Here is a 19743-nt window from a genome sequence, read left to right as displayed (position 1 = left end):
GGGAATTGCCGGGCCAAGGCACCCACCTCCTATGCTGGCAGGAATGGGCTGGGGGAGGCAGGCTTAGCACTCAGGGATGCTGGAGATGGGAACCCTACAGGGCACTGCAGTGGTGTGAACCAGCCTGAAGTGGCTCCTGCAGAAACACAGGGTCAAGGGTAGTAGCAGTATGGGCTCTGGCAGCGGGTGTGTGCCAGCGGGAATTTCTCAGAGCCACGGGCCTCCCAGGCAGGGAGTGGGAACGGGAGTAAAGATGATGGGAGTGTGCAGGCAGACAGGGGTATCGGTGGCAAGGTCTCAGGCAGCAATGGGGGTGGATCATCCCCAGTTCAGGTCATATACCCAGCTACCGGTAGATTGCAGGTCAGTTACCAGGATTTGGGTGAATGGGAGGAGATACCCGAGACCAGGGTGCAGATCGCTGCCATGTGGGGAAAGGGGAACTGTGGGAAGAGAAATTTCTCTCCTAGTGGGGTTCCACGAGTGGGCAGCTGCTGTAGTGGGTCCAGCCACAGTTGTGAGTGTCTCAGAAGATCAGTCAAGCAACTCCTGGCCTGGAGTCCCAGCCTGGGGGTGGAGTGGGTCTATTGATGATTGCGGCAGCGCTGGCGGTGCACACTGGGGTTGCTCAGCTTGATGAGCCAAGATGTCCCAAGAATCAGATCCTGGCTCACTGAGGCCCCAGCTCAGGAAAGATGTGTGGGGGTGGGAGTGGGGTGCTGTCCCAGGGGGAATCTTTCACTCACCAGAATCCTTCCACTTGGCTACCTGGACACTAAACCCACCTTGTTCGAAAGAGTCCTCAGAATGTGTGGCTCATCTGGTTGCCATCTTGACTGCTTCTCCTCTTGCTTATGTCTTTTTAAAAGACATTGTTAGGAGATAAACTGTCAAGCTTAAAATTAATATCCTGTTCAATTACAGCTGCCCCAAATCCAAATATAACTCCTGCTTTAAAGAGTTTACACATGCAGATAACCAAAAGGAAATGAAAAATTAATGTTGGATAGGGTAGAAAGACATACTTAATATGTAAGTCAAAAGTCTGGTTAAATTTTAGAAAGTCGGATGTCTAAAATTATTGAGAGAGATTCCATTTGGCTTATAAAACCTAACAGAAACTTACAGGTGAGATGGCATCTGTAGCTTTTCCACTTTTTTAGGGAAGAACCAAGTAAATAACAAATTTCTCATTGATATATGTCTAATGAAAATCGAATTGTATTTTTATATGATGACAGGTCTGCATACCTGAAATTAAACCCTTAAATCACATGAACGAGAGAAACTCTAAGTATAAAACAAATAAATAAATTCTTTGTTCTTTCCGATCTTCTCTTGACCAACCAAACTCAAATCCATTGCCAGTGAGTTGATTGTGACTCATAGTGACCCTCTACGAGGATTCTGAGAAACTATATGGGAGGAGACAGCCTCTCTTTCTCACACAAAGTGGCTGATAGGTTTGAAGCTCTGACATTGGGGTTAGTAGCTAAATATCCTACCCACAGTGCCACCAGGATTCTTTTTCTCCTGGGAGATTTCACAGAAAATTATTTTCCTCTACCCATCCTCCCATATTTTCTCCTCTATTTTCATCAATTAATAGAGGAAAATTCCATCAGCATGCAAATTTATTTAATCTCATGGTTGAAACTGTGCAGGAGATTAAATTGTCAACACAAGTGTGACTTGACGGACACCCCATCTCTTTTTGCTTTTCCATAATGAGTCATTTGACAAGATGATGCTCAAGTAGCTGACCTTTAAAGAACAGGATTAGTGTGGATAAAAACATAAGAAGCTCGGTGGTAACCATGAGCCAAAGTAAATCTGCTTTTTGAATTGTGAATATCATTAGTTTTTAATGATTCCTACTGAAGTGTGACCTGAAGATATGAAGATTTTAAATGGAAGAGGTAAATTTTACTGGCCTCCTTCAAATACATATACAAACATTCATAAAGAAATGTATTAAAACAATACTTCTGATTTTGTCAAAGCTAGAAAAGAAGAATAATCAAAGGATACAGGACAGAAGAATAGCAAATGAAATATTCTAACACTTTTGAGTAAAAATTGAATAAAGCAGCAGATGCTGAAGATTATTAGGTGAGAATAAGGAAGATAGAGAAAATCTATTTCCCATGTCATAATCTACTTGATTAGGAAACAAACAAAACTAACAACAAATCAATGTTTTAGAAACAAAGTAAACCATAAAACTCTCTATATAAAAATCATAGATATATGAACAGATTTTGAGCTCCGACTTGATCATAACCATAATATAAGAATAATTGGTTCTTGTGGCATGGCCCTGCTTGATCCTTGCCCTCATGAAGAAATCACTGTAGTATGGATGCTACAGCAAAATGTGGCGAAGAAATTGGATGGTGACTGGCTATCAAAAAATAGGATCTGGGATCTTAAAGGTCTTAAAGGCTTGTCTCAATATAAGCAGTCAATTAAGTGAAGAGTCAGCAAAGTCTACCAGGAACAAGCACACTAGTCTGTATGATCCAACAATTATAAATAATAAAATCCAAACCCAGAGTACAGAACAGTATCAGAGCCTGCCTTTGTGGAATGCTATGGTTGATAGTAGAAATCCAAAATGCATTTCCAGAGCCCCTATGTTGACTGAATCTCTGGTGAATTCCCCTGACCATAATTAGGGATGTGAATACCCTTAACTACCAGGCAATGAGTGTTGTACTGTGGATTTTAGCAGTTGTACTTTGGCTGGAATGCAAGACTTCATCATATGATCTCACTTTTGACCCATTTCGAATTTATTCTAGTTTTTAAATATTTTCTGCTTTCTTCTCAATTGAGGTTTTTCTCTGTTTTGTTTGTTCATTGATGCGGGGTCCTTCTTTGTTTTTTTGTCTTTGTTCCGTATGTTTTTCTGTATAGGGAATTCAGGATGCATGGATCTATGAAGACAACAACTGGATTGATAATGATCTGGGGGCATGGAAGGAGGGAATTGTGGGGGAAATGGGTAGTCAGCAGCAATAGATACAAAAAGGATGAAAATGTTCTAAAGTTGATTGTGGTGATGATGTACAACATTTCTTAATATGGTTGAACTATTATTGAATTATATTATATCTTCATTATAGGTCAATAAAAATGGTTTTTTTTAAACTGTGGCATAGGTATAAACCAAAAAGCAACAAATACACTAAAAAGCAATCTTCTTTGGTGGTTACTAGAGATGAATGGAGCAGGGGGAATCACTTCCCAGATAGTAGATGCATGATAATTCTGGCAATGGAATATGGAGGAAGTTAATACCACTTGACCATGGTAAATGAAGACACTAAGAAATGTGCAAGAATTAAGGACAACTACAGTAAATACTACATAACATAGGAGGCTTCAAAATATTTGTGAGAAAACCTTTCATTATTTTTTAATTTAATTTTTCCATGAACTTTTTGAAGCTCCCTTATAAAATCTTGCAACAATACCTATAACCAACAAAATATATGTGAGTGGTTAGTTACTTAGGTAGTTTATACATGCACACACACACAGGTATGGGAAGGTATATGGGAATACATGTGTGCACGCCTTGTATAGCTATATTTGAGGGTGTATGTACATCAGAGAACTTCAACAAATTTGTAGAACATGGAATTGAAATATGGTGGAATTTTTCCATATGATTGCCTTCCATATGAAATGCCTTCATATCCATATAATAAAGCATATAGGGGTCACAGTTTTGGATATTTACTAAAGCTACTTAAATACATTAAATGTTTGCAGGATTTATTCACTGGGTTTCAAGACCCAAGATAGAATATCAATTGGTAAGGAAAATGTCCTACATCTTAGTTTGGTCATAAGTCTTCAGGATCTTAAAAATTTGAGTGACCATATATGATACGACTTTTTATCTCCTCCCAACCAGAGTAAAGGAAAGTGAATGAATCCAAAGATTTGATGAGGTACAAACCTGAGCCTCTTCTAACCTAAGACCAGAACTAGAGGGTTCTTGGTCACTGCCAATTGTATCAGGGATACAAACAATTAAAGACCTTAGTTAGAATGGGAAAAAAATGAAGAACAAAACTGGAGTTCATTAAAAAGTCAAAACTGACTGACCGATAGAACTCAGAGAAACCATCAAGACTATCAATCACCCCAAAATAACCTTTTAATTGAGAATTGAAGCCACTCCTAAAGGTCACCTTTCAGCCAAATAATAGGCTGATTGTCCTATAAAATAAGAAATAATAAAATAAACAATTACACAGGAAGAAATGTCCTCCTTTAAACAATCAGTGATATGAGACAAAAATGGTTATTGTTTATCAGAAGCAAGTATGAGAAAGCAAGGAAAAAGGTAGGGAAACCAGAGAGATAGAAATGCCGTGGCATGGCCAGAGGTGGGGAGGGGTAGGGACTAGCAGTGGTAAGAGAAGTGATGTAATATGGGGATTGTAATCTATGTTATGAAACAGTTTGTGTATATGTTGTTGGATGGGAATCTAATTTTAAGTAACCTAAGGAATAATAAAATATTTTCTAGAAATTCAAAATGGTGCTCCAGAATTTGAAAAATTATATATTTTAATTTATATATAAAGTTAAATGTCATTTGGAACCAAAAGCCCCATGTAGCCTTACTCATAACAGGGATTAATTACAAAGTATGCATCCACTGGTCAAGAGATTTTGACACTATTTTTTACTCTATTTTGTCTATATTTAATTTCTGACAAGTCAATTCCCTAATCCTCAGCCAAGACCACTTTCCTTTTGATATAATAATAAGTTAGGCATTATTATTATGTATTATCATGATAATTATTGTTAATCTGTTCTTTAGACAATTTCTGTTTATTTAAAATATTCAAGCTTCCAAGTACTTCTAGTGTGGTACAGGAACAAGCAACATTCATGGTATCTAGAAGTTTACCAGAAATGCAGATTCCTGAGTACCAGATGTATTGAATCAGAAAGTTCATTTTCATAAGATTTTCTATAATTTTGGAGCATAATAAAATTTAAGACTCAGTTTCCAACCTCTTGTGCTCCGTTCTGACCTCTCCTTCCATTTCTCTCTTTGTACTTCCATCTCCACCCCTTTGGCTGTACTGAGTTAGCTTCAAGGCAATTTTCAGAAGATCTCAGGTATAATGTTTTGTCTCCACTGACCTACTGTCTTATGAGTTGATGTCTTAGGTCTCAATGGAAATCTTAGCTTTCAATTTTTAGAGGCCACTTCACTGTTGCATCCTCCAAGTCCTTTGAGAATTGAACATGAAATTAATTGAGTCATCATGCCCCGAGGATGGTGCCCAGAGATATTACACATGCTCTATTACTGAATGACTAAACTTGGATGCCAAGTAAGATTTTCTACCTTTGAATTAGGTAGGATTCTATGAGTTCAAGAAAATCAACTAAGACAGCTTACAGCACAGGGTGAATTCATTGCCCCTATAACTACACGCACTGGGGTTACATTATTGGTGATAAAGGTGTCGAGGGCATCATGTGACCAGTGTCCCAATCATCATACCAGTGTCATGCTCTCCTTCTGCAGGAGTTATCATCTCTGAGGATAGTTCCCTGCACCGATTCAGTGCTCCTGGGTAGCTTGAAGTGTTAATAATCAAACATAATTTCTAGTTTACTCGCTGGGGGACTGGGGTTTTGTTTGATATATTCTGAAAACAAACTTCATAGATACAAGTAATAGTTTTATATACAATTAATGTAACCACTGCCATGTTAAAAAACAAGTCAATAAGAAAATGTTGGGTTTTATTTATATATAAGATTGATAGATGGGAGTGCCCGCGTGGGAGCGAGGGAGCGAGGGAGCACGCGTCGCTTTGTCTCGTGTTCTATTTTTGTACCAGGTTCCGCTTTGCAGCTAGCAATGGCAACCCGAGTGCTTGTAATTGGCAATGGAGGAAGAGAACATACTCTGGCCTGGAAACTTGCACAGTCTAATCATGTCAAACAAGTACTGGTCGCCCCAGGAAATGCAGGCACTGCTTGCTAAGATAAAATCACAAATACTGGTAATCATGTCTTGGGGGAGGGTCATGAAATTGTAAATATATGTTCTTGAGAAGTTACCTGTCAGCTAACTGTCCCTGTGACACAAGAATTAGATTGCTACTCGTATTTTTAGTTATGCCAGCAATAAAATGTATGTGGTGATTTGGAAAAAAAAGATCGATAGATATAGATATATGAATATCGATACTGTCAAGGATTGCATTTTATTTGGATCCACTATGGATGGCCAAGTAAGATATGAAATGACATACAAGGAGGTACCTATAAAAGCACGGAATTGCATCAGGCAGAGCTGAGATTTCACAGCACACATTTTCCCACTAGGTGAGCATCGAGCAACTGACTCTAAGTTAGTGCACATGGTGGCATCACCTGGGAAGTTTCTCTCTGGTCACAGTGAATTTTTCATTAAAGCAGTTTCAATCTAACCTCATTTTTTGTGATGGTCAATTTAAGAGGATAGCATACAGCTGTTAAATTTTGCTTCCCACTCAGGAAAAATGCGGCAGAAAATGTCTTGATGCTGAACACAGCTTACCAAGACAGCGCTATACAAAAACTCAAGTGTATGAGTGGTTTTCTCATTTCAAAAAAGGTGAAATGTTGATTCATGATAGACATTGCTCTGGACATCCATCAACTTCCTGAACAGATGAAAATGTTGGCTCATAGTGCATTTGGAATTTGTTCCACCAGGTCAGACTGTTAATCAAGGTTTATATTTAGAGGGTCTGAAAATATTGCATCACAGTGTGTGCCAAAAAAGGTTTGACATGTGGGAGACAGGGGACTGGTTTTGCCACCACAACAATGCACTTGCTCACACAGCCATTTCAGTGTGTCAGTTTTGGGCAAAAAAACCAACATGCCTCTCTTTCCCCATGCACCTAACTCACCTGACCTCATTCAGTGTGACTTCTTTTTGTTTCCACGAATGAAGAAAGACATGAAAGGTCAGCTATTTGATGATGTAGAAGAGGTGAAGAAAAAAATAACAAGGGAGGGGCTGTCAGCCATCCAAACAGATAAGGTTGAAAAATGCTTCCAAGAATGAAATTGGAGATTTGACAAATGTATTAAGTGTAATGGAGAGTACTTTGAAGGTGATAAGGTTGTTTTGTAAAAAAAAAATTAAATACATAAGTTTGAAAAAAATACCGGTGTGTGGGGGGAGGGTTCCTCGTATTGTATTGGGGAATCAGCTACAAAAGACCTCTTTAAAATGCTAAGATAGCAATCTAGCTGAAAGGAATTACTAAGGGGCAGAAGAAGGGCAAGCGTGATGGTGTGACAGGAGGAAATTAAAAGGAAATAGAGGAAATATCTAGGAAGCAAAGCTATGGATAGAGGTATAAACATGTGTGTGCACCTATGTAAATATATTAGTTCATAAAACTAGAGGTAATGACCTACGTACATATATTTATGTGGCCATGCATTGAGGAAGTAGATGGACTTTGAACCTCTGCTCAAGCCCTCTCTCAATGCAAGAACACTTTGTTCTAACAACCTGGCATTCTGAGATGCTCACCTTCCCAACACAATCACTGAAGGCAAATGGGTGATGCATAAGCAGATGTGGTGTAGAAAGCCAATGGTGCCTGACTATCAAAAGATGCAGTATCTGGGGTCTTAAAGACTTGAAGTTACAAAAGCAGTCATCTAACAGAGAAGCAACAAGCCCACATGGAAAAAGCACACCAGCCTGAACAATAATGAGGTGTCAAAGGGATCAGGTAACAGACACCAGAAGACCAAAAACCAAACAAAAAAAAACACATATTGTTGGGAAAGATGGGGTTCAGAGCAGAGATCCAAAGCCCCCTCAGAGAAGGGTCACAAGGAAGGGATGAGTCAACCAGGGCACAGTATGGTCTGATGAAACACACTCTATTCCTCTGGTTCTTTGAGGCTTCCTCACCCCCAACTATCATGACTCCAGTCCTGCCTTTCAATTCTGGCTAAGCCAGAGCATGTACACTGGTACAGATAAGAGCTCCTGGCACATGGAATCCAGGTCACATAAACCCCCAGGAACAGAAATGAGAGTAACAATACCAGGAGGATCGTGGGGGTGCGGGGAGGAAGGGAGCATGGATCACAATGATCAATGCATAATCCCTACCCACCCCCCACCTAGTGGAGTGAACAACAGGTGAAGGGAGACAGAGATCGGTGTAAGACATGAAGACAATAATAATTTATAACTTAGCAAGTGGTCATGAGGGAGATGGGAAAAAAAGAGAAGCTAATACCAAGGCTCAAATAGAAAGTAAATGTTTAGAAAATGATGATGGCAACATATGTACAAGTGTGCTTGATATAGTTGATGTATGGAATGTTATAAGAGCTGAAGAGCCCCCAACAAAATGATTTTTAAAACAACAAATGGGGAAATGTTAAGAATCAGCTCCCCCCCTACCCCTCCCTCACCCCAACCCCACCCCTACTGTGGCTCTTACCAGTCTGGGACAGAGCAGCAGCTGCTAGGTAACCTAGCTTCCAGAAAGCTCTTGGTGCCCCAAGGTTCACAGGTAACGGGCAAGCACCTGCTCCACCGCCAAGATGCCCTAAAGGAAGGTCCACTTGACTGAAGGGGAGGTGAAGAAGAGCCCAAGAGGAGCTCAGCAAGGTTGTCAGAAACACCAGCACCTGCAAAGGTGGAGGGAAAGCCAAAAAGGCAGCAACAACGGATAAATCTTCAGACAGAAAAAAAGTGTAAGCAAAAGGCAAAAGGAAAGGGAAAACAGATGGAAGTAGTTAACCAAGAAACTAAAGATGCCGGAAATGGAGAAACGAAAAACGAGGCAAGCCCAGCCTCTGATGAAGCAAGAGAAGAAGAAGCCAAGTCTGATGAAAGTTTATCTACCATGTCGTAGTAGGCACTGTTATCTCCTTTCTGTTACAATCCAGAGGAATACTTTTATCAACTATTTTGTAAATGCAAGTTTTTAGTAGCTCTAGAAACATTTTGAAGAAGGAGGAAATCCCACATCATCCCATTTTTTAAAGTGTAAATGCTTATTTTTTTAAGCTGCGAAATCATTTACTGATTGTTTATTTTTTGGTACAACAGAAAATACTGGGATGTTGAATTATGGGAAGATTTGACTGTCTTGGGTGTCAACATTCCATTCCATGGGATGGAGGGGGTGGGGAGTTTTTGTATCCCTAACCCAAAACATACTTAATGACCATTTGGAGTCACAGTCATGCATTTATATGACTTGAACATTTAAAATTTTGTTTCCATGTTTGTTTGTTTTTACTTTTTATAAAAGTCATTTTATTGGGGGCTCATACAACTCTTATCACAATCCATACATACACCAATTGTATAAAGCACATTTGTACATTCGTTGCCCTCATCATTCTCAAAACATTTGCTCTCCACATAAGCCCCTGGCATCAGCTCCTCATGTTTCCCCCTCCCTCACCACTCCTTCCTCCATCATGAACCCCTGCTAATTTATAAATTATTATTTTGTCATATCTTACACTGTCCGATGTCTCCCTTCACCCAATTTTCTCCTGTCCATTCCCCAGGGAGGAGGTCACATGTAGGTTCTTATAATCGGTTCCCCCTCTCTACCCCACCCTCCCTGTATTGCCACTCTTGCCGCTGGTCCTGAAGGGGTCATCTGCCCTGGATTCCCCGTGTTTCCAGTTCCTATCTGTACCAGTGTATATCCTCTGGTCTAGCAAGATTTGTAAGATAGAATTGGGATCACGATAGTGGGTGGAGGTGTGTGTGTGTGAGGTGGAAGCATTTAGGAACTAGAGGAGAGTTATACGTTTCATCCTTGCTACCCTGCATCCTGGCTGGCTCATCTCCTTCCCACGACCCTTCTGTAAGAGGATGTCCAGTTGCCTACAGATGGGCTTTGGGCCCCCATCCCGAACACTCTCACATTCACAATGATATGATTTTTTGTTCTTTTATGCCTAATACCTGATCCCTTTGACACCTCATGATCACACAGGCTGGTGTGCTTCTTCCATGTGGGCTTTGTTGCTTCTCAGCTAGTTAGCTGCTTGTTTACCTTCAAATCTTTAAGACCCCAGATGTTATATCTTTTGATAGCTGGGCACCATCAGCTTTCTTCATGACATTTGCTTATGCACTCATTTGTCTTCAGTGATCGTATCAGTGAGGTAAGCACACAATGATATGATTATTTGGTTTTTGATTCCTGATATCTGATGTCTTCGACACCTCATGATCATACAGGCTGGTGTGCTTCTTCCATGTGGGCTTGGTTGTTTCTCAGCTAGATGGCGGCTTGTTTAACTTCAAGTCTTTAAGACCCCAGACGCTATAGTTGTGTCTGAAACTGTTCTGCCATCATGGCTGTCTTGCCAGAACTGTGAGTGTTCTGTCACATTTGGTGGTGGTACCAGTTTTCCTGATGACTTTGTTATGTGCTGCTGTAAAGGGTTGAAGTTTTGAGCATGTAGTGTGTGCGATATTAAATTATGAATTAATGGGACTTCAGATATAACAGCTTATCTACATTTGGAGATAATAGTACTTGGTAATCTCTTTAGAAATTTTTGCCGCCAAAATTTAAGCTGGAAAATCACTGGAATGTAGAAACAAATTGTGTCTACATACTAGTTTAGGATTTGGGTATGTGCATTAAGAATTGTGCACAAAGTGTTCCGAAGATCTCTCTGTGCTGATCTCAAAACAACCAATAAAATTCCAGTTACAAAAAAATAATAATATAAAGTGCTCAGAATCAAAGATATCACTTTGAAGAATAAAGTGAGCCTGGCACAAATGATGCTATTTTCAAAAGCCTCTATGAATGCAAAAGCTGAACCATGAATAAGAAGGACTAAAGGAGGATTGATACCTTTGAATTATGGTGCTGGTGAAGAATAATGCATATGCCAATATTCAATATTGAATATGGAATCAGAAAAACAAAGAAATCTGTCGTGGACTAAGTGCAACTAGAATGCTCCTTAGAAGATGAAATGATGATAAGTATAGATTGTGATAAAAGTTATAGGAGTCCCTAATAAAATGGTTTAAAAAAAAAAGAAGACAGGATGATGAAACTTTATCTTAAGTACTTTAGACATGCTATCAGGAGAAGGAAGTGTCCCTGGAGAAGGACATTGTGCTTTGTAATGGAAGTTGATGAAAATAAAAAGATGGGTCGACATATGGCTGCAACCACGTGCTCCCACATTACAAGTATGGAGGTGGTGCAGGACCAGGCCACACCTCTTCTTTTGTCCATAGGGCTGCCGAGTATTGGAACCAACTGGATCGCACCCAACAACAACAGTCTTTGTACTATCTTAATCTATAGCCCATCTCACCGTTAGATTTCTTTTCCCAGCAAGAAGAGCCCTTGTAGTATAGTTGGGTATGCATTGGGCTGCTTACTGCAAGGTCAGGAGTTCAAAACCACTAGCTGTTCCTTGGAAGAAAGATGAAGTTTTCCACTCCCATCAAGACTTAGAAGCCTGGAAACCACAGGCGCAGGCCTACCCTGTCCTGTAGAGTCATTATGAGTCAGAATTGACTCGATGACTGGGAATTTGTGTTTATTTTTACCCAACAAAAATCAAAATGTACAAAACTAATCTGGCTTCTCTAAAATGTTTACAATATATGTAGAATAGGAAGCAAATAGCATTGCACAAATGTATTTTAATCATCACATCATGAAACTTGCCGTATTGATGTCTGTGAACAACTCCCATGATACAGCGTTTACATATGTATGAAGGCAACGACAAAACACTTCGGGGGAAATTTGTCAAGTTCAATCTTGTTTCATATTTGGAGTGATGTCTCACTCAGGAATATAAACTTGACAGCATGCGATTTCCACATAAGGGAAGCTTCATAAGGAATCACATAATAAAATCGGTAACTTTATGAATAAAATTAAAATCAATCATTTTTGGAGGCATTACTTGAGCAGTTTACTAATCAGAGCAAGTAAGGAAAACAGATCTCAGAGTGGCTAATGTTAGTTTATTTTTCTTTGCTTCCTTCCCCAGTCAAATGTAATTTGCACTTAAAAGCATTGTCTAAGGTTAGAACAGTACTCTATAGTTGAGGGAAAATAATTTTTAAAAAAAACATTGATTTGGGAAGCTATACTATTCCTCAATTTGCCTAAATAGTGCTATGTGACAATTTCTTAGATTGAGAAGACACATCTTAGTTTGCAGACATAATTCTGCCATAGCAAGTGAGTGTTATTGAACTTCGTGCCCTGTGTCTAACCCTCACTGTTTTTTTAACACAGGATTCAGTCACTGAAATTTTCTAATATGTATAAGTGAGCACTCCCTTTTTTTTAGTCTAAATAATTTTCCATATATGAATATACCCCCCTTATCTCAATAGGATTTTTAATCTTATACCATTGGCTAATTTAATGACATTATTAGGATTACCAAAAGCCACATGAAATTTACTTATATTACCTCTCAAAAGTTGACAATGCTGCCACTGCAGTGGAACAGGGATTTATAAACCTTAGATATGTGAATGGACTTTGAGCTCCCACTTAGCTATAAGTTCTAACCTAAAAACAATCCGTTCTTATGATGTGGCCCAATCTGATACGCCATAGGCCCCTGGAAGGATCACTGAACATATGTGTGCTATGGGCAATTGTGGTAAAGAAATCAGATGGGTCCAGGTATCAGAAAGAGCAGCATCTGGCAACGTCAAAGTTTGTCTTAAAGCAAGCAATCATCTAAGTGAAGTGCCAGTCAAGCCCACAGGGAAGAAGCACACCAAGCTGTGTGATCCAAGGACTTTAATGGTAAAATTCTAGACCAGGGACTAGAATTGTGTTAGAGCTAAAATTCTGAGCACCCAGTCTGCAAGCAGCTATGGATGACAGCAAAAGCCCCAAATTCAGTTGCCTCCTGTAGAAGCTGACAGACATCCAGAAAGAGGTTTGTCATCAATTGACATTTTACCATTTTAGAAATAAGATAACCACACCTACACTTGGGAATTTCCCATAGTGCTGTTCTTCTAAGCTATGTTCAACATCACAACAGTTTCTGCGGCATTATCCTGAGCAGGAAACAAAATTTCACAGCGCATGCTATTCTCTTCAATCGACCATCTCAAAACACGAGGTTGAAGTGAAACTGCTCTTACGAAAAAATTCACTGTGACCAGAGAGAACCTTCCCAGGCAACGCCACTGGGTGCACTAACTCAAAGTGAGTTTCTCAATGCGCGCCTATTGGGAAAATGCATACTACAAAAACTCTGCTCAGCAGAGCCTTTTCTGGGTTTTTTTGGGGGGGGGGCATACCCCCTCATATTTCTTCAAAGTAAATTTAGAGGCAGTAGATGAGTCAGCTTCCCCATTGAAATGACCAAAACCCTTGATGTGTCAAACAGTACTTTTCAAAGTGGCATTTGAGGATGGTCCTGTCATAGCAAAATAATACTGGATTACTTATTGAGCACTTAAAATGTACGATATCAGACTGTCAGAAGAAAACGGGTCCATGTTGAAATTGGATAACTAAAGCAGAATTTATTGATGGGAATGTTTGTATCGGTGTGACCAGGACGTCAGAATGTACTGCCTTAGAGATAGTTATCATCGTGGCACCGATACTACTGCTAGGTTTGAAAGAATAGGATCCAGGGAGAGGGAGGGAGGGAGGGAGGGAGGGAGAGAGAGAGAGAGAGAGAGACAGAGAGAGAGAGAGAGCTGTAAAATGCAAGACCTAGGGTGAAGTGCTTAGGGTTCAGAATTCAAAGCAATTGGTCCTTCCTCTGGTAGACACTTCCACACCTACTACTGGTTGAAGGCTGCCCCTGGAGGTCTTCCTATCCCAGTGAGTCAGATTCTCTTACATTGCGAAATGCAGCTTTGTGATAGATAGAGAGTGAGAACATGAACAAAGGAAGGTGGTCACACCAGCATGTGGAATTGGACATGAAAATAGAGGTAGGCAGAAAGGATAGCAGTCCTGACACCTGGATCGCCTGATCCCCACATCTCCACTTTAAACCAAACTCAAAACAAAGAAAAGCTCAGGCATATTTGCCAGCATCTTACTATTTATTCTGTTTTCCCTGTGGGTCCCTGAAAACCCATTCCAACAAACCCTGGCAGCCGTCCTCACCTCGAAACAGGGCAAAAACACACCTTTATACCATGCATTTAGATGTGTACCTTTTCATGGCAAAGATCAAAGGGTGTAGCATTTTCTCTCAAGCTAGAGATTCTATCATACGTGTGTGTGTGTGTGTGTGTGTGTGTGTGTGTGTGTGTAAGAGAGAAATTATCTAAAGGGTAATTGTACATTAAGAAAGCAACCCCAGTGTGGGAATTGCACCTGGCCTGATCCCACCACACCGAGGCAAAGCACTGGGGGAGTGCAGTGGAACAGCAAGGGAATGGAGTGGCAAGGTCCCCAGGGAATGCTGAAAGTGGACTTTAGGGCCAGGGCGTGGTGCCCCAACAGACTGGACTGGAAAACGCTCCTAAGGGCCAGCAAATGATCCTTGAATGAACTACAAGCCTTTCTTTTGTGAAGTGTTTTGTTTTGTTCTTTGTCAGTGGTTTGTTTTTGTTGTTTTGTTGTCTGGTTGTATACTGTTGCTTTGCTTTCCTCTGTCTTGTTTTCGTGCATGTTAGTGTCTCCACAGGTCTGTCTGAATAGGACAGGCTGGATGAACTATCTGGAGGAAAAACAATGGGACAGACAGTTCCGGGGGGAAAGACAATTCCGGGTGGGGGAGGGGGAGGAGGGTAAGGAAGTGGTATTAATAAACACAGGAACAAGGGAACAACATGGGACCCAAAATGGTAGTGAGGGGGGAGTGGCAGGCCTGATGGGGAACGATCAAGGGTAAGGTTGCGTAGAGAAGAGGTATAGCTGTAGCCCAGGTGGGGACGGAGCATGGTAGTGGGGCAGGAGGAAAGTCAAGGGAGATGGAGGAAGGAGCTGGAGTCAAGGGGCATTTATGGAGGTCTAGACAAAGACATGTACATGCAAACATATATATGAGGATGGGGAAATAGATCTAAGTGTCTACATTTATAGGTTTAATATTAAGGTGGAAGAAGGACCTTGGGCCTCTACTCAAGCACTCTCTCAATGCATGAATACTTTCATTTATTAAATTGGCACTCTATGATGCTCACTCTCCCGACACAACTGCTGAAGCCAAAGTGGGTGAACAAGTAAATGTGGTGAAGAAAGCTGATGGTGCCCGGCTATCAAAAGAGATAGTGAATGGGGTCTTAAAGGCTTGAAGATAAACAAGCGGCCATCTAGCTCAGAAGCAACAAAGTCCACATGGAAGAACACACCAGCCTGTGTGATCAAGTGGTCCCAAAGAGATTAGTTACCAGGCATCAAAGAACAAAAAATCATATCATTGACTGCACACCTCCATGATAGGATCGCTGAAGACAAATGGGTGCATAAGCAAATGTGGCGAAGAAAGCTGATGGTGCCCGGCTATCAAAAGAGATAGTGTCTCGGGTCCTAAAGGCTTGAAGGTGAACAAGCGGCCATCTAGCTCAGAAGCAAAAAAGCCCACATGGAAGAAGCACACCAGCCAGTGCGATCACGAGGTGCCCAAGGGACCAGGTATAAGGCATCATGCAAAAAAAAAAAAGAATATATGTATGTGTATATATGTATATATATATATGTGTGTGTATATATATATATATATATCATATTGAATGAAGGGGGAAGTGCAGAGTGGAGACCCAAGGCCCAAGTGTCGGCCAATGGAGATCCCCTCATAGAGGGGTTTAGGAGAGGAGATGGGTCAGTCAGGGTGTGAGGTAGTACCGATGAAGAACACAGCTTTCCCCCAGATCCTGGATGCTTCCTCCCCCCAACTACCATGATCCGAATTCTACCTTGCAGGGCTGGATAGGGCAGAGGTTGTACACTGGTACATATGAGGGCTAGAGGCACAGGGAATCCAGGGTGGATGATACCTTCAGGACCAAGGGTGTGAGGGACGATGCTGGGAGAGTGTAGGGTGAGTGGGTTGGAAAGGGGGAACTGATTACAAGGATCCACATGTGACCTCCTACCTGGGAGAGGTACTGCAGAGAAGGGCGGGGAGGGAGACTCCAGATAGGGCAAGATATGACAAAATAACGATGTATAAATTACCAAGGGCACATGAGAGAGGGGGGAACGGGGAGGGAGGGGAAAAAAGAGGACCTGATGCAAAGGGCTTAAATGGAGAGCAAATGCTTTGAGAATGATTGGGGCAGGGAATGTATGGATGTGCTTTATACAATTGATGTATGTATATGTATGGATTGTGATAAGAGTTGTATGAGTCCCTAATAAAATGTAAAAAAAAAAAAAAAAAGAAAGAAAGCAACCCAAACCAGTCCAGGTCAAGTCCATAAGTCCAATATTAGCCCATATGTCTGATACCAATCTATAAAGTCCTCTTCAGACTCACAAAACACATGCAATGATGCCAAATGCAGGATGATCACAAGCCAGTGGGTAGAAAGTCTTTGGATTCAGTGGCGTTGTAAGCATCTGAGTGCTGGCAGGGGTCTCTACGTGGCTTCTCCCGCACCCAGGGCACGGGGTCTATCAGCATAGTGCCATGGGTCTTGTCAGTAGAGCGTCTCCAAGGGAGGTAGTCTTGTCAGTAGAGAGTTTCCAAGGGACTGAGCAGAGAAAGTGTCTCCCGTCTCCAAGGAGGAAAATACAGGAGTTCCCAGAATTCTCAGAAGAAGGCGTGCCCACACAGAGGCCTCATGGGCTATGATTGATTGACAGACTAGATTCCACCCCTTCTCTCTCAAACCTCTAAAGTCTCAATTTTGAAACTAAAAAGCTGTCTGCTGTCCCTCCATGTCTTTCTATCTCTACCGTAGCGACTCTGTCGGTAACTGTTGTCCAGCCTGCTCGGACTCGTGGTCGTCCCAGGAATGAAAGGTTGCTGAGTCCTGCACCATATTCAAGATTGTGGGGATTTTCCATTCCATTGTTAGCAACACTGTATTTTTTAAGTACTTTCCAATCTTAGGGGCTAATTTCAAGCATTATATCAGATAATGCTCTTGCCTCCATGCATATGTAAGCATTGAATCATGGGAGTTGCTCATAAGGTTTTCTTTGGCTAATTTCTGGAATTTGATCTCCAAGTCTTTCTTCCTGATCTTAGTTTGGAAACTCACACACCCTAGGGAACTTGCCAGTCTTTTAAATACTGGTACCAGAGTTTCCAGCATCAAAACAACATGCAAGTCACAGCAGTTCAACAAACTGACACGTGTGGTGGATAGAAACCCTACCCAGATTCAAACTGCTCACTAGGGTATACGGGAAGAAAAGGGTTGGAGTCACAGGAAATAAACAAAAACACACGCTAATGTTTCAAATATAATGCAGCACCCCTATGCACATATGTGTTTTGAAGGGTAAAAATCACTTGCTTCGGGCTGTCTTCCAGCTTACCCCAAGCCTCAGTCACATAGGGAACCAGAAGATAACAGCTTAATCTGCTCAATTCATCTACTTCCCGTTGCGTCCTCCCTCACCCTCCAAATAACCCAAAGCTGCTCTGATGACCTTGTAGGGAGACCTTGTAGAGTGCAACTGCTCCACAGGGCTCCCCAAGCTGAATCTTTACAGCAACAGACTGTCATATCCTGCTCCCCTGAAGCACACTGAAGGTTCAAACTGCCAACCTTTTGATTTGTAGCTGAGCACTCCGCCACTGTGCCTGCAGGGCACCATCTTTATCTCACCACAAGGAAGCTTCTGCCTTAAAAGACTGATGCTTCGGCGTTTTTAATGGAAAATATGAGGGAAAGTTGGAGAAGGAAAGGAGACATGAAAAAGAAAGGTTGAGGGAGTTTGGGGAGAGAGTTGAAGAAAGCAAATATAAGGGGCGTGTTGAAAGCAGATAAAAAATAGGGGAGAGTTAAACAAGCATCACTGGAAATTGTTGGTTCTTTTTAAAGCTATTCAAAAGGTACATATCCAGTCCTGAACTATCTGTAAATTGTTTTTGGTGGCATGGACAATGTTCTTTTAATTGCAACAGCATTCTGGCGCTGAACCACATACACTCTAGCTGTGTAAGCATGCCACTTCCAGCCTTGAAAATACACCTCTGTAGGCTTCTCTTTCCCACTTCTTTTCTCTTCTTTCTTTCCACCAGCTTCTCCAGGGGGGGTTAGACTATAAAGGCTGCAAAAGTATCCTTTCATAAACATAGATCATGGCAATAAGAGGTAAAGCATTATTTCAGATATATGATTTCAATATTTTGGCTGTTAAATATTATGCATATCACATCGCTGCATATTATATCCTAAGGGGTGCTGCTAAGCCCTTCTTATTTCCACTTCGTTCTCCTCACATGGGCTCGCATGTTCCAAGAGTAAGAGTTGGAACTTGCATCCAATCAGTTCCCAGTATTGGGCAGCACCAGAAGCCCTTTTCCTTTGACTGCCTGCTTGCATTGCAATTTGTATCCACTTCCCAGGGGTGTCACATTAACAAATTAACACAGACTGAGTGACTTAATACAACAGAAATGCATTCGCTCCATTTTAGAGTTTATAAGCCCAAACTCAATGTGAAGGCCATCAGAAGACTCCTCCCTTCAATCATTCCCACTTCTGGTGGTGGCCAACAGTCCTTTGCACTCCCAGACTTGTAGCCACATCAGTACAATCTCTACCTATATGCACATGATCTTCTGATTTCTGTGTACCCCTCCTCTCTGCCTCTTCTCTTAAAGGGATCCCAGGTATGGAATTTAGGGCCGCCCTCATCTAATATGATCTTAAATACACGAATTAATTCTACAAAATATCTATTTCACATTCAGAGATTTTGAGTGGACATGAATTTTGATTCTGATACACCTGGAGTTGCCGTGAGTTGGAATCAACTTGACAGCAACTGGATCTGTTTGCTTGCTTTTAATTCAACCCATGACATGCACTTCCTCTTTGACCACAGTCTCCATACCAGCCTAGGACTGCAAACTCTATTGAGTATACAGCCAAGAGTTGACATGAGAGTAGTTTTACACACTGACCATATAGGTGATTGTTGTTAACTTGCAATGCCGTCCTAATTCCATACAATTTTATATTGTAGGCATTAGTGAAATGAAATGGACTGGTATTGGCCATTTTGAATCGTAAAATTACATGGTGTACTAGTCCAAGAATGACACAATCGCGAGGAATGGCATTGAATTCATAGACAAAAAGGACATTTCAAGAGCTTTCTTGAAGTACAATGCTGTCTGTGTTAGAATGTTTATCCCCATTCAAGGAAATCCAATCAATACGACTATTATTAAAATTTAAGCACTGCCCAGAAAAGCTAGTGATGCAGAAATTGAAGAATTCTACCAATGTCTTCAGTATGAACTTGATCAAATATGCAATCAGGGGGCATTGATAATTACTGGTTACTCTGGCTTCAAACTCTGGTTGTCTTGGCCTTCTGAAATTCTGAGCTGCTCCTCAACCCAGAGTAGCCTCTCTCTCGTCTTTACTAGTTTCCCTTCTTGCACCAGGGCCTAGAAACTCTCTACAAGCAGTAAACTGGGGTGGGGTGACATAGGGATCACTTTATTTGTTTCCCCTCTTTCAGGTCATTGTCCTATTCTGTCTGATGTCTAAAACTGGAAAATCACCATTTCATATATTTTTCTAGAAAT

This window comes from Tenrec ecaudatus, chromosome 10 (assembly GCF_050624435.1).
Source record: "Tenrec ecaudatus isolate mTenEca1 chromosome 10, mTenEca1.hap1, whole genome shotgun sequence".
Lineage (NCBI taxonomy): Eukaryota > Metazoa > Chordata > Mammalia > Afrosoricida > Tenrecidae > Tenrec > Tenrec ecaudatus.
This window is presented reverse-complemented; position numbering follows the sequence as displayed.